Here is a 23,481-nt window from a genome sequence, read left to right as displayed (position 1 = left end):
AAGAGTATCTAAGTTGCTAATTTATTCATTACTTTTGGAGACATTGAAATGCTTAACTATATCTGATCTACCCAGTTGGTAAATTCATATGTATTAAAGGAGAGTTAGATTTTTGTTGATAGCTTCATAAGCCTGTCTTGCTGGCTGTTTAAAGTGCTTGAGAAAATAAAATATGTTCAGTATCTGACCATGGTTTGACATGTTTAAGGTAATCTAATTAATGAAGTTTTAGATAGTATGAGAGTTTTTAATTTATTAAGTTTTTAAATTTTTGTGACTTTCACTTGATATATTTGAGAAAATTTGATGAACTTTAAAAATAATGTTCACAAGCTTAGAGAAAACTGATCTATGAAAGTGTTATAAATTGAAGAATAGAACAAAGGAGAGTGTTTTTAATTTTCACAGCTACTAACTAAACTTATAAGCAAATACATTGGATTTTAAAACTGAATTTGAAGTCTAAAGGAAAGACGGGTTTGAAATTAAAAGAATGAAAAAAATGACTATTAATGAAAACCCAGGATATGCCAAATACTTTTTTATCTCACACCGATCCTCCTTTGGACATTAAAAAACAATTAAATAATTAAACAAAAACCTATTAAAACAATGAAAAAACCAATCAGTAATAGGCCAGAAAATCAAGGCACACCATGCTAAGTATACAGTGGAAAAGGCAGACACAGAGGGTTGGAGAAGGCAGATCCTCTGATCTCAGGATGGCGTGGGGCTAGGGATGCTCCAAGGATGGTGATACTAGAATGGAGTCTTCCATGGTGAACAAGAGATTGCCCAGCAGGGAGAAATGGGACGGCCTTTACCCCACGAGCAGAGCACGAAGGATTGTTCACTCTGAGCTGTTGAGATGCAACTGAGTCTGTGCAAGATCTAGCCCGATCTTACATGGCCTGAGATGCTAATTAAATTGTCTGAAATTATTCACTTAATATTCATTTATTTATTGAGTGCCTATGGTGGGCCAGTGTCTCTGTTTCTCTTTGAGGTTAAAAAAGATGGAAAATCAGAGCCCTGTCTGTGTCATGATACTTACTGCATCACACCCAGAAGAACTGGTTCACTGATGTATCTTCTTCATAAGGCTAAGAACACCTTCAGGAAAGGGACTTCCCAAGTGGCTCAGTGGTAAAGGATCTGTGCCAAGGCAGGAATGCAAGAGACAAGTTCAATTCCAGGGTAGGGAAGACGCCCTAGAGTAGGAAATGGCAACCCAGTCCAGTATTCTTGCCTGGGAAATTCCAGGCACAGGGGAGTCTGGTGGGCTACAGTCCATGGGGTTGCAAAGAGTTGGACGCGACTGAGCACGCACCTTCTGCAAAGGGGTATTGGCTTTCACTTTCCTGTACCTACACCACTTGGCATAGAGCCTAGAACATAGGAAACAGTGGATGAAGCCTTGTGAGATAAGTAAAATAAGTCACAAAATAAATAAGTAACCACGAGTAAACCAAGCTTGACAATTCAGTTGATAAGGATTAAACTCTTATTCGACATATATTGTCTAAGTGCTTACTGTGTGCTTTTAAAAGAAACTTGGATACATCTGTGAACAAAACTGTAAAAAAAAAAATTCCCTGTGTCTTAGGTAAGAGTCTCTAGATCCAGAGCCTGGAATAGTTTTTCTTGGCCAAGTGACTGACCCAGGAAGTGCTCATGGGAGAAAGGGAGTGAGGATTTGGGATAAGGAGGAACTCAAGCAAAAAATGTGGTCTCAACTGAGGCGCGCCTTGATGCTATGAGGGAACTCTGAAGCACAAATCATGTAACACTGTCCCATCTTGGGACAAGAGGGGAGGGACTAGCCTTTTGCATCCTCATGTCCATCTCTCATTGACTGACGTCTGTCCCCTTGAAGGATATAGGATAGAGTCTCATAGGTGTCTATGGGACAGAATCCATTAAAAGGACATGGAACTACCAAGAGCCACTCTGGATGATTACTTCCCGCCAATTTTATTTTTCCCTGGTCTTTTTACATTGAAGATGTTTTATATCCTCTTGACAATGAGGATCTACTACCCTTGCTGGTATAGTAACTCTTTTCTGTGACTTCTGGTCTACTTCCATGAGCAGCTTCAACTGACCAAGAAGCACTCTTCTAGGTCCCTTGGTGAAAGCATCCCCTTCTCTGAAAACCAGAACTTTTTTCCCTATGGAGTCTGAAGTTATAAGCAAAGGAAAGACCTATTTCCTATGCGGATCACCTTGCTTCTATCCTTAGGTCTCTCACCAACACATTCAACCTATTGAACGGGCTTAGTCATTCAGTTGTGTCTGACTCTTTGTGACCCCAAGGACTGTAGTCCACCAGGCTACTCTGTCCATGGGATTTTTTTGGGCAAGAAATACTGGAATGGGTTGCCATTTCATTCTCCAGGGGATCTTCCTAACCCAGGGATCAAACTCGCGTCTTGTGCATTGCAGGCATATTCTTTACCCTCTGAGCCATCTGGGTAGAGAACTGGAGTGGGTTGCCATGCCCTCTGATTGAACAGGTATCATCAATTAATGACCTTTGGTTTAAAGTGTACAGTGAGTCCCCTACATCCTACATACCAACTTTCAAGTTTCGAACTTTCAAAGATGTGAACATGCGTTCCATCAACGTCAGGCTCGAGTGAAATTGCAGCTTGCCCTCCAGTTAGGTTAGTTGGGTAGCTAGGCTAACTTTGCTGAACTTACAAACTAATCTGACTTCAAATGCACTCTTGGAATGAAACTTGTTTGCGTGTAGGGTACATATTGCATACCACATCATAAAGGATATCACCTCGTATTTATCAGTCTGGCCCCTCAGCTGTCCTCCAAAGGTTATTTCCTTCCTCTATCAGGCCAGTGGTGTCTGGATAGTTTGCAGTGTAGCAGCTCTAAAAGATTCCACGGTTGTGGGGCTCATTACCATCTTCACGATGTCCAGATGGTCAAGCTGCTTTTGGACTATGTAACGACAGAGAACGGAAAAATTAACATAGGGCTGCAGCAACGCTGTGAATTCACACTATTATTTGTCCCATGAGGATACAGCCTACTTCTCATCTTCCTCTTTTATGAGGATGAAAAAGAATGCAGTCATTAGATCAATAGCGCACACAATACATCTTAGACCATATTCATCTCCTCTAGTAAAGACACCACGTCTGGCACGGCAACTTCTCATAAGACTATACTTGGCTAAGTTTGTGATAGCCCATAAATATCTATCATGATCCATCTGGCTTTTGCACTAGTGACATGAATGGGCTATGACAGGCTATTAAGGATTTGAGGGTGACACTGACATCTGCCATACATATTCTGGGAGGAGACATTGTTTTTGATTTATTATCTTGGAGGCTAGACCAACTTCACAGACTTTCACTTGGCCTTTGTTGCTATCATAGGTCTTATTCTACAGGTTAATTTGAGAGTTCTGCCAAATTGCCAAGTATGGCCATTTTGATTATACTTTCAGGAATCAGGGAATTAGCACTGGGTGAATCTGTGGAGCCAATGAATACACTTTGAGATGGACCTGGGCCGGGAAATTCATTTATTACTGACCCCTCACAGCCCCCACTTTAACCTGGTCAACAATAACACTTTCAGTTCCTGGTTATTAGTGTCTATTCATAGCCTGTATCCTAAGTCCTCGAAAGACTTGACTATTTGCTTGTCCCCAGTACACAATTATCTGTGTAAATATCCATCATTCTTTTGTTGCTTGCTGGGCAGAACTGGGAAAACACTGCTGTGTACCCTTGGTGTGTACACTTGTACACTTGCATTGTGATGCATTTTAAAAAAAATTATATTTTATAGTGGTGTATAGTTGATTAACAATACTGTTTCAGTTGTACATCATAGTGTTTCAGTTAAACATCAATATGTACCTATTATTTCTCAATTTCTTTTCCCATTGAGGTTATTAGGGAATATTGAGCAGAGTTCCATGACATGTACACACTGCTTACTTAAAATAGATATCCAACAAAGACCTACTGCAGATACTTTTTATGGAGACCTGGTTTTTCCTTCAGTCAGTACTCTCTGGATCTGAAAACTCTTCTAGTCTGTAAACTGGACCATCATGACTTTCCACTGAGGTCAGCTGACCTTATCCTTCTGGTCATCCATTCTCAGAATTTTTTGGATTATGTATTTTAAGCAGTAGAGTTGCTGGTCATCCCAGTATTATATTGTCCCTAAGAAGGCCATGTTTTATGAACTATTTCCAAGATTCCTATAGGCTGCCATTCCAATGTTGGTGTCCAAGATAGCAAACAGGTTCCGTGTGTTTCTGATTTCTCAGTTCTTCCACCTGAACCATGTTCCCATGACCCTCATTGCTATTAGGGAGCCGATTCTGAGATGGTATCTGCTGTCATCTGTCCTGACCTACAGAGGAAACTACTCAGTTTTTCACTGCTTATGACTCTCTCCCTAGTGCCCTCTTTATCACCTTGGTAAACTAACTGCCCTCCAAACCATCCCAAGGAAGATGTTTAGCTGGTACATTTCTGGTCTTGTCTAACTGACGCATTGCCGCATCCTCACTTCTCTGAGACTTAGGAACCCTTCCTCCCTGGTCTTGATGCTTTATCTGGCGTCCGTCCTTCATGCAAAGTGGGCCGTTACTTTTTCCAAGTCCTTAAGAGCTACTCCAGCAATGTCTTAGAGCCATCGCTTGGGGTCCATCCTTTTCAGGATGGTAGGTGTTGTATTACAGAGGAGAGTCCCATACTGACAAGTTCTCCATTATCCAGCTTTGTATCCCCCCACCTTGGTCCAGCAAAATCAGGATCCACTCCCAATCACATTCTCTGGTCCTGGAAGTACATGTTAGCTTGGTTCTATAGCTCTTTTGGAATATAATCTCTTCCTTCACTTTGCCGTATTGGCATTTCTCTAGTCAGGTCCAGCTGAGTTTTAACTCTAGTTTTAAATCTGGTGGCCAGCAGGAAAGGTGGAAAGAGACTCTAACGAGGGCAAGTAAAATGTTGTAAGTCATTGCTTCGTTTTAGATCTCTGAGTAGTTTTCAAGCAAGCCAATCTCTATCTTCCAAACATAGGAAGGGACCACTTCTTCAGGCCCAGAAGATTCAGGGGAATTTGGGGGTCAATATTCTCAAATACATCTGTCCAGATATCCCCATCTCAAGCCTCAGGGGACTACTATTTTTGTATCTAATGACCTTTTTATTGGATATTTGCCTAGGCTAATTGTTCAGACTTGTCTAAAGTTCTGTCTTTCTTAAAATTAGGTCTAGTGCATGATCTTAATCGATGCCTGTGTTTTAGCTGTTAGATCAAGGTCTTCATATACTGTCAAGGACACCCTATGGCTCTCTCACTTTGCTTGGAATTTTTGACTAGAAGATCTGACCCTGTCATTTTCCCTTTGCAGTAGATCAATGTTGCTTAGAAACTCTCACCTGATTCTCCAGTTCTTTTTTTTCAGGCAAGACTTTATTGGGGTGCCCGATGCAGCAGAGGGGAGTGAGAACAAGCAACATGTCCCCCTGCTTGTTCACTTGCTGCAGGGAGCAAGCTCGTTCCTTATATGCGGTGGGAGTAGGGGTGTGTCCAGGGGTCAGGCTGGAGGGGGCCTTAGGTGTTCTGTCCACCCCTCTGGTGGTGGTGAGTGCAGGCGGCATGTGTAAGCTCTACTTTTGCTCCCAACATTTCTTTTTATTTCTTCTGTATCTCTTGGGTGCCAAGACATGGTAGCAGTAAACTTACTTCTTTTCAACTGTTCATCAAAGGTAAGAGCCCTCGGCCATTCCAACACTTAAATATGTCAGGAATGAGCTATACTCTATCTACCACCAGCAACAGGGTCCCTATTACCATTCAACCAGCAAGCAACACAGTTTGAGAATTCCATCTTCAGAGTTTCCCAGGACCACTCACTTCTGGTACCAACTGTCTTAGGCTTGGTTCCCTAGCAGCAGAATGCCTGTCCAAGGATGAGCATTCTTATTCAAGTGACTTATTGGGAAGATGCTTTTCAGTGAAGGTGAAGGAAGGGAAGCAGAATAGAGCAGGGATAAAACTACCCAGGGATAGAGGTAGTCTCAGCTGATGACTATCTTCCATCTATGCCTATAGTGATGCTTTGGAAAACAGTTTGCACCACAAAGTCCTCCCCACCCCAAGGCAGTGGGCCAGCTTTTTGGTACCTCATGGGAGTCAGTCTGGCTGACTATGATCTGGCTGTGACCTGCCTCTTGAGAGGAAGGGCTGTTTTTGTTGGCTGAGGAAAATTCTATGAAGGACAGGGCACAGATGTGATAGATCAGTGGGGAGTCAATGGAAGGGAGCATGGTTAATAGAGGTTTTTTGAAAGCTGGATGAAAATAACAGTGGGTTTGCTGTGGGGAATGACCAAGTAGAAAGTGAAAATGTAAAGATAAATGAGGGAGGAAAATTACTGTAGCTCAATGGTTAAGTCGGGATAGAGTACAGTTTAAAAAAGGATGGATTCATCTAAGCTAAAAGCATGGCGTTTCATCCACAGTAGCAACAGAAGAGGGATATCGGCAGAGGCCACAGGGAGGGGTGCTCACCTCCCCAGGCATGCCGTCCAGGAGGCTGCAAGGCAGAGACATGGATCTGATAGGTGCTTGTTGGAATGGCAAGAAGTCTCCCTGACAGAAGTCACATCTCATCTGCACCTTAGAGAGGAGTAACTTGGATGACAAAGAATTTGTCTGCAATGCAGGAGACCTGGGTTCAGTCCCTGGGTCGGGAAGATTCCCTGGAGGAAGGAATGGCAACCCATTCCAGTGATCTTGCCTGGAGAATCCTGTGGAGAGAGGAGCCTGGTGGGCTACAGTCCGTGGGGTTGCAAGGAGTTGGACATGACTGAGTGACCAACACAATACTTAGAGAAGAGTAAGAGGCCTTGTTTAGACAGAGAAGAGGTCAGGGAAACTTTCTATTTTTGTAGTTCTCTCTTCTGAGGAATTTATATTGCTTTACAAATTAAAGCAACCCCTCTGAAAAACATTCCAAACTTATCTTTCTGAGCCAAGGGAAACAAAAGAAATCAACATTTATTCAAGCTCTATTGGAGAAGACTCTTGAGAGTCCCTCGGACTGCAAGGAGATCAAACCAATCAGTTCTAAAGGAAATCAACCCTGAATATTCATTGGAAGGACTGATGCTGAAGCTGAAGCTCTGATACTTTGGCCACCTGGTACAAAGAACAGACTCATTGGAAAAGACCCTGATGCTGGGAAAGATTGAAGGCGGGAGGAGAAGGGGATGACAGAGGATGAGATAGTTGGATGGCATCACAAACTTGATGGACATGAGTTTGAGTAAGCTCTGGGAGTTGGTGAAGGACAGGGGAGCCTGGCATGCAGTCCATGGGATTGCAAAGAGTTGGACACGACTGAGTGACTGAACAGCAATATACCAGTATAAAAAGTCAAATCCACACCACTGGCTGCAGAATGCTAAATTTCATATCGAAATTTTTCTGGAAATCAGAAAAAATGAAAGACAGTTCAGTTCAGTTCAGTTGCTCAGTTGTATCCAACTCTTTGCCCCTCCACGGACTGCAGCATGCCATCACCTGTCCATCACCAACTCCTGCAACTTGCTCAAACTCATGTCCGTCGAGTCGGTGATGCCATCCAACCAACTCATCCTCTGTCATCCCCTTCTCCTCCTGCCTTCAATCTTTCTCACCATCAGGGTCTTTTCCAATGAGTCAGTTCTTCACATCAGGTGGCCAAAGTATTAGAGTTTCAGCTTCAGCATCAGTCCTTCCAATGAATATTAAGGACTGATTTCCTTTAGGATGGACTGGGTGGATCTCCTTGCAGTCCAAAGGACTCTCAAGAGTCTTCTCCAACACCACAGTTCAAAAGCATCAATTCTTCGGTGCTCAGTTTTCTTTATAGTCCAACTCTCATATCCATACACGACTACTGGAAAAATCATAGCTTTGACTAGACAGACCTTTGTTGGCCAAGTCATGTCTCTGCTTTTTAGTATTCTGTTTGGGTTGGTTATAGCTTTCCTTCCAAGGAGCAAGCATCTTTTAATTTCATGACTGCAGTCACCATCTGCAGTGATTTTGGAGCCCAAGAAAATAAAGTCTCTCACGGTTTCCATTGTTTCCCCCATCTATTCCCCCATCTTGAAGTGATGGGATGAACCCAGCCTTGCTATATCACCTGAAGATCTTTTATCCATCTGCCTACTTAGGAGCAAAAGTTCTTTACAATGTTATGATTCGGATATCATGACTTCTTCTCAATACACACCCACAAAGTGCATTTGTTCCTGCGTGCATATTGTATGTATTAATTGTGCATAGCTTCATTTTTTCCCCCAATTGATTGTGTCTCCTTTACTCCGTGTTCCAGTGTCTGCTTTGGTGAGTGTGTGTGTCAAAGTCATGATCAATGCCATATTGGCATCACGCTCTGCAATCTTGACTTCATGACATTCTACCTAGATACCTATGGCACACACATAATCACAGTAATTGGGAAGAAAACGTCAGTGATGCTGATGGTGAGGCTGAGGTGACGTGATCTCAGTGCCTATAATGGTGCTCAGCACATAGTAAACCTTTAATTTGTTGGGCAGATGGATGGATGGTGGTGGAATGCATGAACTCACGAGTCACAGGAAATTGGATTCCTTAGATCCTGTTACCCCTCACTTGGATATGTTCTTCTAAATATAGAAGAACCAAAAATCAATTCTTCAATTATTAGCAAATGATGCCCAAAACTCAGTTTCTCTGTACACTGAGGCCCAATTGAGTCTCTGAGAGAGTTTTGGGTAAAGTAGAAAAGGGTAGTTTTATTGCCAGGCAAAGGGGGACATAGAGGACTAATGCCCTCAAAACCATCTGTCCTAACTTGGGGAAGATAGTGAGAAGTTTTATAGTAATCGTTCAAAGAGGGCATGATCAGCACATAGATGTTCTTCTGATGACATGGCGGTGAGGTAAGTAGGGGTCAGTATCATCAACTTTCAGGTCCAATTGGTCAGGGGTCTGCATGCTTGTAGGCAGTATCCCATCATCAGTCATTAACTTCTCCCACCTGGAAGAGGTCACAGTACCTGCAAAGTAGCTCAAAGATACTGTTGTGTACCGGTGGATGTGAAAATAGGACCTTGCCCCAAGGCTGCTCTTGACTGTTAATTTCTCCCTGGTCTCGCATCCCCTCCCTTCCCTAATTAATGACTGCTTGAGTCTGCCCAGTGCAAGTCAGGGAAGGTCATGGAGACCGAGTGAAGGCTATTTCCCGTAATCAAAGAAATGGGGGCTCAGAGAGGCCTGTGTCCAGGAGACCCACAGGGAATTTAGTGGTATCACAAAGTTTTCTTGTCTTTCTTTACAGGTAATTATGCTGCCAAAGGGTGAGTTGATTGTTCCCTCTCAAGAGAGGGGTTGTGACACAGTGAGAAGAATACAGATTTAGAAATCGAAGTCTGGTGTTAAAAATATCATTCAGTTATTTCCTAGCAGTGTTATCTTGGGCCAGTCACTTAACCCCTCTTGGGCTTTCTCTACATCTACAAAAAGCAGAATAATAATAGCCTCTATTGTACGGGATTTTGGTAAGGATTACACAAGATAATGCACTAGAAAATGGTTTGTGTGCCAGAAGCAACCCAGAAATTTGCACTGCTATTCTCTTTGATGCAGACGATGTCCGCTAACCTCTCTTTATGAATTCATAGGAGCTTAGCTTTTCAGATATGTTATCTTTTCATTTCTGCCTAGAAAAAATAAAGATAATGTGAATGCTGATAGTCCCCAGGAAAATAAGCAGAATAATGACAGCCCTTCACCTCTGCAGAAGTGAACAGCCTACACAGCGCATTCCACACACAATTGTGTCCAGTCCTCACAAGGGGCTCAGGCAGTCTGTCTGAGTTCCCTCATCATTGTCGGGAACTCTGCCCCCGAAAACATATCCCCAAGTAGACCCTGCTGCTGAATTCCCTGGGCTGAAAGGAGCAAGGAGGCTGGAGTCCCAGCTGCCAGGGCTGGAGGTCTGCGTCCTGGCTCATTGTTGACTCCAACTGTGAGGATTCATTCGATAGGTCAACGTGGCTGGGTCACAGTGTGCCCAGGCTTATGGGCAAACATCAATCCATTATCCTGGGTGTTTCCGCATGAGATTAACTTTTGAATTTGGTAGACTACATAAAGGAGATGGACTTCCCTAATATGGGTGCACGTGTGTGCTCAGTCTGACATATGTGTGTCTGACTCTTTACTACCCCATAGACTATAGCCCCCCAGGTTCCTCTGGCCATGGGATTTCACAGACAAGAATACTGGAGTGGGTTGTCATTTCCTCCTCCAGGGGATTTTCCTGCTTCAGGGATTGAACTCACATCTCCTGCATTGGCAGGAGGATTCTTTACCACTTGAGCCATCTGGGAAGCTAATACAGCTGGACCTCAGCTAATCACTTGAAGATTTCGGTAGAACAGAGAAGTTCAGGAAGAGGGAACTCCACCTACCTGATTGCTTTGAGCTGGGACTTGGGCTCTTCCTTGGTATGGAGCCTGCTGGCTTTGGACTGGAACCTATGTCATCAACTCTCCTGGTTCTCAAGCCTTCACGCTCAAATGCGAACCACACCATCAATGCTCTTGCATCTCCAACTTTCCAACTGCAGGTCTTAGGACTTCTCAACTTACATAATCGTGTGAGCCAATTCCTTATAGTAGTTAAGATTGGATTGGTCAAAAAGTTTGGGTTTTTCTGTAAGATGTTATAGAAACACCTGAATGATCTTTTTTGGCCAACCCCAGTGTATACACATAGGTAATATATGGATGTATATCTATATAACCATGTCTGTTTATATTTATCTCCTTTCCATTGGTTCTATTTCTCTGGAGAACCCTTGTATACCAATCAAGTTGAAAACTACATATGGGAATAAAGCTCTCAATAAATAGTGGAAGTATTTATGGAGATATGGAAGACTAGATGTTACATAAGACTCCTCCCATGATAGTACACCTAAAAATGCTAGATAAAGTATTTTCAAGTATTTTATTAATAAACATTACATGTTAGAACAGCCCTAGATTTGCAAGAAAATTGCAAAGCTAGCACAGCATTTACATATAACCACAGGACCAGTTTCTTTTATGATTGTCATCTTACATTATAGAGCACATTTGTTATGATTAATTAACCAATATTGATATATTATTATTCATTGAAGTCCACAAGTTATTCAGCTTTCCTTGATTTTTCCTTAATGTCTTCCGCCCCCCCCCCCCCCCCCATTTTAGACGTCCATCCTAGAGGACACACATTACATTTAAATGTCATATCTTTTAGGACTATCTTGGCTGTAAGTTTCTCAGACTTTCCTTGTTTTTGATGATTTTGACTTTTGGGTGATTTTTTTTGATGATTTTGATGCTTTTGAGGATTACTGACATATATTGGAGGATGCCCCCTCTACTGTTATTTGTCTGTTGCTTCTCGGCTCAGATGGTAAAGAATCTGCCTGCAATTCAGCAGACATGGTTCAATTCCTGGGTCGAGAGGATCCCCCGGAGAAGGGAATTGCTACCCACTCCAGTATTCTTGTCTGGAGAATTCCATGGACAGAGGAACACAGCGGGCCACAGTCCATGGGGTCACAAAGAGTTGGACACAGCTAAGTGACTAAGGACACACACACATACAGGGGTTTTGGGAGATAGGTATGAGGAAATTACAGACTGTGCATCTCAGAGAGCCAAGGGACATATGAATGAGAACAGAGGAACATGGAGGAGTCAGAAAGTCTAATGAAACATCCAGAAAGAGATGGTAGAGAACATGGAAAAGTCACAATAAAAAAAAAAAAACAAACAAACTCTGAGAATTTCTACTGCCAATTAAACATACTATTTCTCACATCTACAGGGCCAAATAAACCACAAGCCAGATAAAAAAAAAACCAAAAAACAAAAAAACAGAATCACCTAGATACATAGCGAAATTGAAGATCAGTAAAGACAAAGAGAAGATCTTAAAACCAGTGAGAGAAGAAAGATAGAAATGTACAAAGAAACTGAAATTAGACTGACAACTGATTTCTGAATGGTAGCAAAGCTAAACTTATTGTGGCAATGATTTCACTAAATACATAAATCAAATCATTATGCTGAACACGTGGGTTGTAGGTCAATTATATCTCAATAAAACTGGAAAATTAGTATCAAAGGAAGTTATAAGGCTGAAGAAAAAGTTTTTCCAAAGTGTCAAGAGAAAATAACTCTCAAATTATAACTCTAATGCAAGTAGATCTTTCAGAAATAACTTTGGAATAAAAACATATCAAACAAAATCTGTACTAATTAATTTCCATTAGGCTTCCACTAAAGGGATTTCTAAAAAATGCACTTCAGAGAGATGAAAAATAATCCTAGAAGATCTGAAATGCAAGATGGAAATGTGAATAAAGATAATGGTAAACCTATGGGTAACTCCCCAAAGTTTGACTATAAAGGACAATGTCTACAATGTCTAATTTATGGAGGTATGAAAATTTGGCATAGAAATAAAATTCTGCATGTTTATATTGTATAAATCAGGAAGGATATTTGCAGTTAAAAACATTCACAAATAATGTTGTTCAAGAGGAAGGTAAAGTTTTATATTTCCCTGAAAAGTGAAAGTGAAGTTGCTCAGTCGTGTCCAACTCTTTGTGACCCTATGAACTGTAGCCGACCAGGCTCCTCCGTTCACGGGATTTTCCAGGCAAGAATACTGGAGTGCATTGCCATTTCCTTCTCCAGGAGACCTACCCAAACCAGGGACTGAACCCAGGTATCCAGTGTTGTAGGCAGACACTTTACCATCTGAGCCACCAGCCTTTGATAACCTAAATATGCAGTTTAAAATTTTCAAGCTAACAACATATTATAAACAGTACATTTCCAAGTTAGTAAAGGAGAAAAAGTTGGAAGTGTGTGTGTAGAGTGAAGAGGAATTCAATTACGTCAGTAGGTGGAAAGGAGAAAAAAATAGAAAAAGGATAAAATAGGAAGTATAAAGTAAAATAGGGGCAATAGTTTTCAAATCTCAGTAATACACACTATGGTGCCTCAGACGCAAGTTCTGTTCAACGACAGGAATAGCTATAGAAAAAGATAAGACTGGATAATTTGGGGCAGGGTACACTGGGGTCTAATGTATTGTTCATTATTTTTCTTAGAAAAACTTTTTATGAAATTATCAGTAGAAGGAAGCTTTTCTAAAGTTAATGAAATCATTTACAAAACAGGTACAGCCAATGCCATACTCAAAGGTAGAAAATTAAAAGGATTCTCTTTAAGTTCAAGAATAAGACCAGGATAGTCCTTTAACTTCTTCTATTCAACCTTTTTCTAGAAGCCATAAGTCATGTAATTAGATAAGAATTATAAATTAATTTCAAAGCTTGGAAAGGTAGAAGTGAAACTGCCATAATTCATATATAATACTGTCTACAAAGAAAATGTAAATGAATATACAAAAAAGTGAAAAGAATTAGTAGGAGTGCTTAGTAGAATAGAGTAAGGCTCATGGATCTAAGATACAAAAGTTAGAACATCTCTTTAGATTAAAAAAAGAAAGTTCAAAAGATCAGAAAATAAAAATTTAACTATTCAGGTATCATTCCAACCAAAAATGCAAACTACAAAGGAATAAGGTTTTAACAATGGCATACAAATTAGTTTTTTTTGGTGTCAAATTAAGAACTTTATTGAAGGACATTATGAAGACCCAGCTAAATAGACATAGTATGTTTATGTATAGAAAGTATTCATGTTGTAAAGATGTCAGTTCTCCTCAAACTGATTAATAGACTCAATTCAATTCCAGTTTATAGATCTTCACAAGTTTTCTTGTAGAACATGATGAGAACATTCTAAAGTTTTCATGAAGTACATTGGTCGAATTTTCTGGGAAGCGGTTGCAAAGAGATTAGAGGTTTATTGAGTGTAATGTTCATGAGAGATAAAGGGAAGAGGAAGCTGGAGGGGGCAGATAAACCCTTCAGATTGATTCTACCCCTGTGAAAAGATAGGAGGAAGAAGGGAGAATCAGGCAAGGAGAGCCTCGGTCTGCAGAGTAGCTATGAGAATTCTCCACTAGTCCATGGGGGGCTTGGGTGCATGGCTGCCTGGAAGAGTCCCACTCAGGCCAGTGGGAGCCCTTCCTCAACCACCTTTGTATTCGGTCATTAGCTGGGCCTGTCCATGGAGTGCACAGCCTTGGGTTTAAAGATGATGAAGACTCTGAAGTCACCTCTAGCTGGAAATGGTGTGCTGACTGCACTCCCTATGGCACATTCTCTTTGAAGGGAGATCTAAATTAAGTGTGTGTGCTTTTGCAGCTGCCCCAAAAGTCAGTTTATCACTCAGTTGTATCTGACTTTTTGTGACCCAATGGACTGCAGCACGCCAGGCTTCCCTGTCCTTCACCAACTCCCGGAACTTGCTCAAACTCATGTCCACTGAGTTGGTGATGCCATCCAACCATCTCATCCTCTGTCGTCCCCTTCTCCTCCTGGCTTCAGTCTTTCCCAGCATCAGGGTCTTTTCCAGTGAGTTAGTTCTTCCATTCAGTTGACCAAAGTATTGGAGTTTCAGGTTTAGCATCAGTCCTTCCAATGAATATTCATGACTAACTTCCTTTAGGATAAACTGGTTGGATCTCCTTGCAGTCCAAAGGACTCTCAAGAGTCTTCTCAAACACCACAGTTCAAAACCATCTATTATTTAGCGCTCAGCTTTCTTTATGGTTCAACTCTCACATCCATACATGACTACTGGAAAAAACATAGCTTTGACTAGATGGACCTTTATAGGCAAATAATGTCCCTCTTTTTTAATATGTTGTCTAGGTTTGTCATAGCTTTTCTTCCAAGGAACAAGAGTCTTTCAATTTCATGGCTGCAGTCATTGCAAAATGGCTGCAGTCACTGACACAAAAGACAAAGTGCCAAAATCAGGAGGAAGAGATGTGCCCTTCTGAATAAGGAGACATAATAAAACTGTAGTAATTAAGGTATTACAACACTGATGTGGGGACAGTTAGGCAGGCCAATGGGAAAAAACAGTATTTGATCCACACATAAGTGGAAACCTGTGAGATGACCAAGCTGGCCCTGCAGATTAGCAGGGAAAAGATGGGAAACTCTGTAAATGGTGCAAGGATGCTTTGTTATCTAGATGGTAAGAAGTGAAAACAGATCCTCGCTTTGTCTCAGACAAAAGAATATTTCAGGTGGATTGAGTACTTCGTGTCAATGGCAAAACTTTTACAAGAAAATATGGAGAATGTCTTTATGATCTTGAGATAGGAAGAATTTCTTAAGATCTGAAAAGCACAAATCATAACAGGGAATATTGATAAATTCCATACCTTAAAATTGACTTTTGTTCATAAAAACATATTATAAACAGAGTAAAAAGGTAACCTATGAACCAAGAGCAAGTAATTTTAAAAAACTTTTTATTTTGTATTGGAGCATAGCCGATCAGCAATGTTATGATAGTTTCGGGTGGACAGCAAAGGGATGCAGCCATATATGTACATGTATCCATTCTCCCCCAAACTCCCCTCGCATCCAGGTGGCCACATAACATTGAATAGAGTTCCCTCTGCTATGCAGTAGGTCTTTGTTGGTTATCCATTTTAAATATAGCCGTGTGTACATGTCCATCCCAAACTCCCTAACTATCCCTCTCCTCCCCCTATCCTCCCCTGGGGCAACCATGAATTCATTCTAAAAGTCTGTGAGTGACAGAATGTGTTTTTAATACATAAAATTGAGAGAGTACTAATATGTACAGTATGTTTAAAGAAAAGCTCTTGAGAATCAACCAGAAAAAAACAAAAAAACAGTGATTCCAATGGGTAAATGGACTAAACACAGGAAGAGGAATTTCCCAAAAGGGAAAATGTAAATGGTCGATGAACATGAGAAAAGATATTCAATCGCCTTAGTAATGGAAGAAACACTAATTAAAATAGGATATAAAATTTTGCAAATATTATACTGGCAAGCAAATATCTTGAAAACACCAGTTTTGGCAAGAATGTGGAGTAATGGGAGCTTTTGTACATTGCAGGTGGGAGTGTTCATTGGCAGAATCACTTTGGAAAATGGTTTGTGATTATCTCATAAAGTTGAAGCTACGCACATCCTATGTCCCTTGATTCTACCCCTGAGTATTTGTTCTTTGGCAGTTGTCTTCACACTGTAGTGCAAATGTTTCCTGGAGCTTCATGAAGATTTTTCCAGGGCTCTGCAAGCATAGGTGTCTTTGAGTGAATTAATTTTTAGATCTTCAATATCTATCTGTACTCTTTTCTAAAACTGTTCTGATAACACACTTTGGAAAAAAAAATCTTTGTTGGTCCTCCCTTTTCACAATCATCCTTATTCTGTTGCTACAAAAGAAAACCTCTCACTGACCCTCTCTTACTCGGGTGCATTTCTCTGGGATGGGAAAAAATCCCTAGGGAGCACCAAAAAGTCAATGCGAGATATTGTTGCCTTGGTGCTTCCGTCAATCAAGATACCATTAACCTATGGGGAGGCTTTGTGATTTTTGTGGTCTTGTAAATTTTTCTGTTAAGAGCAGAGTATTGTGTTAGTAATGGAATATTTTGGTTCGCATCAGGATATTCTGAATCCAGCCTCAGAGATGACAATTTTCCTCGCCTCCTGAAATCACCGACTATTCTCCAAAATGCATCACTCTTGTGAACATCAAAGGTGGCAGTGTCTTATTTCATCCACGTGACAAATTTAGAGCAAGACTATATTTCTATCACCTGCCATGCATCCATCCATCCCACTCATCTGCCTATGTATTGCCTATGTTAGAATCATAATACAAAAGTAAATTGTTTGCCAAGGTTTCACAGAAACACTTTTGCTTAATTTGAAATATGAAGTCAAAATTTTTTTTCTGACACAAAGTCTGGCCTGACTGATTGGTTAAAGCTAAAGATTAGTTTTGCCTGTTCAGTTATATACTGGTTATTCATTTCTAAAGTTTAGATGGAAATGTTTTAAAAGTAAGTTAGGATAAAAAGAATTTTATAAAAAATATTATATAAGCAAAATTTGATGAGAATCAACATTTCCTTTTTTTTAAACCTTTCCAGGTTACTTAACCTATTAGCAAGGTGACTCTAAGTGAAAAAATTATAGATATGATATTCAGTTCAGTTCAGTCGCTCAGTCATGCCCGAATTTTCGACCCCATGAATCGCAGCACGCCAGGCCTCCCTGTCCATCACAAACTCCCGGAGTTTACTCAAACTCATGTCCATCGAGTCGGTGATGCCATCCAGCCATCTCATCCTCTGTCGTCCCCTTCTCCTCCTGCCCCCAATCTCTCCCAGCATCAGGGTTTTTTTCCAATGAGTCGCCTCTTCGCATGAGGTGGCCAAAGTATTGGAGTTTCAGCTTCAGCATCAGTCCTTCCAATGAACACCCAGGACTGCTTCCCTTTAGGATGGACTGGTTGGATCTCCTTGCAGTCCAAGGGACTCTCAAGAGTCTTCAACACCACAGTTCAAAAGCATCAATTTTTTGGTGCTCAGCTTTCTTCACAGTCCAACTCTCACATCCATACATGACCACTGGAAAAACCAGATATTAGCCCTTGATAAATCTTTCTGGAACAAACATAAGATAAAAATTCTTTGTTCTGTTTCCCAGAATTTGATAAAAAGCATTCCTCAAATGACTGAAAAGGATTTTATGAGTCAAATGCTTGACAGTTCTTTACTTTCAACAAAATCAAAAAAGGATCTCATCAAGTTGTCAGCTGAGGGATCATTAAAAATAATTTTAAAATATGCTAGATTACTAAGTGACTCTGCATGAAACCACAGAAGAATTCAAAGCATCCAAAGATCTTTCTACAATATTCCTTTCCAGCTTTAATGTCAATGGCAATACGTCTGTGTCTTGAAACTTCCTGTAATGTACAGAACACCGCAGCAGCTGCCGGAATCTCTGTGAGTTGAAGGCAACGTGTCAGCCTGGGTGTGGGAGTCTGGGCTGGGTGGTTCCTGGAGACACCGGCACACACTTTCCTTCACATGTGCCCGGCAGCAGGGTTGCCTGTTGCCTGTGGGTTTCTCCCCAGCTTCATCCACTCCCTGAGGGTCTCTCTCTGTCCCACTCCCACAGAAGATAAAATCTGATTTGAGAACAGGAAATGATGGGTGAAAGTGTCAACTGCTCATGGATTTGTATGTGAATTTGCATCATCATAAGGTTTTACCATATTTGCTGTTGTTTTTTAGTTTTAAAGTCATGTCCAACTCTTTTTTGACCTCATGGACTGTAGCTCACCAGGTTCCTCTGTCCACGGAACTTTTCCCAGGTAAGAATACCGGAGTGGGCTGCCATTTCCTTCTCCAGGGAGTCTTCCTGAACCAGCAATTGAACCTGAGTCTCTTGCACTGGCAAGCAGATTCTTTACCACTCAGCCACCCGGGAAGCCCTTTACCGTATTTCTACCATGTCAAATTTTACAGTCTTTTCAAACACTTAAGTCTCTATCTAAAACTTTTAGATGTTTACTTAAAAATATTTAAAGAAATATTTTGCTTCTCAAAGGTTTTAACAGATACTGAGGCAAAAATAAATTTTTTGAAGAGCTTTGTCTTAGGAAAATTCTTGCGTATATACAGTAGGGCTCAAATATAAGAATGTTTTTTGTTCATAAGAGCAAAATGGTAGAATAATCAAATGCTCATTTGCACTAGAGTCAAGAAATAAAGTATGATGCATTCAAACAATGAAATACCATGTAAAAATAAATTTAAGAAATGAGACATATTTATAATTATGTTTTTCAAAGTTGAGTTACAAGAGATAGTTACAAAAGAATATATACACTATGATTTCTTTTATCTGGAAGAGGGCATGGAAACCTACTCCAGTTTTCTTGCCTGGGAGATCCCATGGACAGAGGAGCCTGGGGGGTTACAGTCCGTAGTATTGCGAAAAGTTGGACATAAATAGGACTGAGCACGCACACCCATGAACGCACGATTTCATTCATCCAAAGTTCAAAGACAGGCAAAACTAAATATAATATTGCTTGGGGTTTACCATGGAAAAATCATAAAGAAAAGCAAGAGGATGATCACTATAAGATTTAGGATACCGTTTCTTTTGGTTTGAAGGGTGCAGTAATGTATTAAACACAAACCAGGAATTTATAGGACTACTATTTGTTAAACTGCAAGGCAGATATCAAGTTTTTTTTTTTTATTTTTATTTTTTTTTTCCAGTGGATTTTGTCATACATTGATATGAATCAGCCATGGATTTACATGTATTCCCAATCCCGATCCCCCCTCCCACCTCCCTCTCCACCCGATTCCTCTGGGTCTTCCCAGTGCACCAGGCCGGAGCACTTGTCTCGTGCATCCCACCTGGGCTGGTGATCTGTTTCACCATAGATAGCATACATGCTGTTCTTTTGAAATATCCCACCCTCACATTCTCCCACAAAGTTCAAAAGTCTGTTCTGTATTTCTGTGTCTCTTTTTCTGTTCTGCATATAGGGTTATCGTTATCACCTTTCTAAATTCCATATACATGTGTCAGTATGCTGTAATGTTCTTTATCTTTCTGGCTTACTTCACTCTGTATAAGGGTATCCAGCTTCATCCATCTCATTAGGACTGGTTCAAATGAATTCTTTTTAATGGCTGAGTAATATTCCATGGTGTATATGTACCACAGCTTCCTTATCCATTCATCTGCTGATGGGCATCTAGGTTGCTTCCATGTCCTGGCTATTATAAACAGTGCTGCGATGAACATTGGGGTGCACGTGTCTCTTTCAGATCTGGTTTCCTCAGTGTGTATGCCCAGAAGTGGGATTGCTGGGTCATATGGCAGTTCTATTTCCAGTTTTTTAAGAAATCTCCACACTGTTTTCCATAGCGGCTGTACTAGTTTGCATTCCCACCAACAGTGTAAGAGGGTTCCCTTTTCTCCACACCCTCTCCAGCATTTATTGCTTGTAGACTTTTGGATAGCAGCCATCCTGACTGGCGTGTAATGGTACCTCATTGTGGTTTTGATTTGCATTTCTCTAATAATGAGTGATGTTGAGCATCTTTTCATGTGTTTGTTAGCCATCTGTATGTCTTCTTTGGAGAAATGTCTGTTTAGTTCTTTGGCCCATTTTTTGATTGGGTCATTTATTTTTCTGGAATTGAGCTGCAGGAGTTGCTTGTATATTTTTGAGATTAATCCTTTGTCTGTTGCTTCATTTGCTATTATTTTCTCCCAATCTGAGGGCTGTCTTTTCACCTTACTTATAGTTTCCTTTGTAGTGCAAAAGCTTTTAAGTTTCATTAGGTCCCATTTGTTTAGTTTTGCTTTTATTTCCAATATTCTGGGAGGTGGGTCATAGAGGATTTTGCTTTGATTTATGTCGGAGAGTGTTTTGCCTATGTTCTCCTCTAGGAGTTTTATAGTTTCTGGTCTTACATTTAGATCTTTAATCCATTTTGAGTTTATTTTTGTGTATGGTGTTAGAAAGTGTTCTAGTTTCATTCTTTTACAAGTGGTTGACCAGTTTTCCCAGCACCACTTGTTAAAGAGGTTGTCTTTTTTCCATTGTATATCCTTGCCTCCTTTGTCAAAGATAAGGTGTCCATAGGTTCGTGGATTTATCTCTGGGCTTTCTATTCTGTTCCATTGATCTATATTTCTGTCTTTGTGCCAGTACCATACTGTCTTGATGACTGTGGCTTTGTAGTAGAGTCTGAAGTCAGGCAGGTTGATTCCTCCAGCTCCATTCTTCTTTCTCAAGATTACTTTGGCTATTCGAGGTTTTTTGTATTTCCATACAAATTGTGAAATTCTTTGTTCTAGTTCTGTGAAAAATACCGTTGGTAGCTTGATAGGGATTGCATTGAATCTATAGACTGCTTTGGGTAGAATAGCCATTTTGACAATATTAATTCTTCCAATCCATGAACATGGTATGTTTCTCCATCTGTTTGTGTCCTCTTTGATTTCTTTCATCAGTGTTTTATAGTTTTCTATGTATAGGTCCTTTGTTTCTTTAGGTAGATATACTCCTAAGTATTTTATTCTTTTTGTTGTAATGGTGAATGGTATTGTTTCCTTAATTTCTCTTTCTGTTTTTTCCTTGTTAGTATATAGGAATGCAAGGGATTTCTGTGTGTTAATTTTATATCCTGCAACTTTACTATATTCATTGATTAGCTCTAGTAATTTTCTGGTAGAGTCTTTAGGGTTTTCTATGTAGAGGATCATGTCATCTGCAAACAGTGAGAGTTTTACTTCTTCTTTTCCTATCTGGATTCCTTTTCCTTCTTTTTCTGCTCTGATTGCTGTGGCCAGAACTTCCAACACTATGTTGAATAGTAGTGGTGAGAGTGGGCACCCTTGTCTTGTTCCTGATTTCAGGGGAAATGCCTTCAATTTTTCACCATTGAGGGTGATGCTTGCTGTGGGTTTGTCATATATAGCTTTTATTATGTTGAGGTATGTTCCTTCTATTCCTGCTTTTTGGAGAGTTTTAATCATAAATGAGTGTTGAATTTTGTCAAAGGCTTTCTCTGCATCTATTGAGATAATCATATGGTTTTTATCTTTCAATTTGTTAATGTGGTGTATTACATTGATTGATTTGCGGATATTAAAGAATCCTTGCATTCCTGGGATAAAGCCCACTTGGTCATGGTGTATGATGTTTTTAATATGTTGTTGGATTCTGTTTGCTAGAATTTTGTTAAGGATTTTTGCATCTATGTTCATCAGTGATATTGGCCTGTAGTTTTCTTTTTTTGTGGCATCTTTGTCTGGTTTTGGAATTAGGGTGATGGTGGCCTCATAGAATGAGTTTGGAAGCTTACCTTCTTCTGCAATTTTCTGGAAGAGTTTGAGTAAGATAGGTGTTAGCTCTTCTCTAAATTTTTGGTAGAATTCAGCTGTGAAGCCATCTGGTCCTGGGCTTTTGTTTGCTGGAAGATTTTTGATGACAGTTTCGATTTCCTTGCTTGTGATGGGTCTGTTAAGATCTTCTATTTCTTCCTGGTTCAGTTTTGGAAAGTTATACTTTTCTAAGAATTTGTCCATTTCATCCAAGTTGTCCATTTTATTGGCATAGAGCTGCTGGTAGTAGTCTCTTATGATCCTTTGTATTTCAGTGTTGTCTGTTGTGATCTCTCCATTTTCAAAGTTTTTTTTTTTAAAGATACCAAGTTTTAATCTTCTTTCTGTTAAAATTATAAATATGTATTATCCCTTTACTTATAAACTGCTCTCCCATATGTCAATTGTAAAAGTATTAATTAGAATATTATAAATGATAGTGTTGGTAGTTATAAAATTAATATTAAACATTGCAGTACTATTATAATATGGCATTTTTTAGAAGCAATGGAAGGAACATTTTGAAGAGATGGGAGGAACACAGGAGTGTCTGAGACTCACATACCACTGCAAGGGATAAAAGTGGAGGTTAAGATAAGCAAGGAGCAGCTGTAACCTCTTACAGATAGACACCTCTCATGTTCCTGTTGGGATTTTCTCTCGTCCATTCCCCCATCCCACCCTGTCCTCTCAGGAACCTCCAGGTAGCTTGGACGTTGGCACCACTGGGAAGGTAGAGGTATTCTTGTTCTGCATCTTCTTTCTGTTCTGACACAAGACCCGTCTGGCAGCTGGGGCACAGAAGCAAAATCATGGTTAGGGTCTGGAAGGAAGGAGGCAGTTCATTAGCCTCCAAAATCCTGAAGGGCTTTATTAGGAAACCTTTATTTATGCAACTGGAAGTTAAGGCAGACACAGTGGTGATTAGGGGTCAGCGAGATTGTAGGGGCAAAAGACTCACTCTAGACTTCTTGTTGTTTAGTTGCTCTGTCGTGTCCGATTCTTTGCAACCCCATGGACTGAAGCCTGCCAAGCTCCTCTGCCCACAGGGTTTCCCAGGCAAGAATCCTGGAGTGGGTTGCCATTTCTTCCTCTAGGGGATGTTCCCGACCCAAGGATGGAACCCACATCTCCTGATTCTTTACCACTGAGCCACCTGGGAAGCCCCCAGACTCACTGATTCCAGGACTATGAGAACAAGGGCAATTCCAGCTGCCACCATCCTGTAAGCCTGTGCTTCCCCTACCTGCCTGGTTGGGAGCCTGCTCAGGACCTTGGCTCTGAAAGCAGGCTGCCCCCATTAGTCACTGTGTCCCCAGGTCCATTCTCAGCAATAACTTGAGCGCATATTTTTGGCTCCCATGTTTCCTGTTATTCTTGCCCCTTGCTCATCCTTAGTGGATATATGGACTTGGGACCACTGACTTCATCTACTGCTCATGCTCCTTGAACTGTGTAAGTGAGGCCTGAGTAAGACCCCTTAGTTTAAGCTCAGCTCTGCCCAAAGATAGGATTCACTTATACAGCCTTCCTCTGGTCTTTCTC

The sequence above is a fragment of the Dama dama genome, chromosome 6 (genome assembly GCF_033118175.1).
Source record: "Dama dama isolate Ldn47 chromosome 6, ASM3311817v1, whole genome shotgun sequence".
NCBI lineage: Eukaryota > Metazoa > Chordata > Mammalia > Artiodactyla > Cervidae > Dama > Dama dama.
This window is presented reverse-complemented; position numbering follows the sequence as displayed.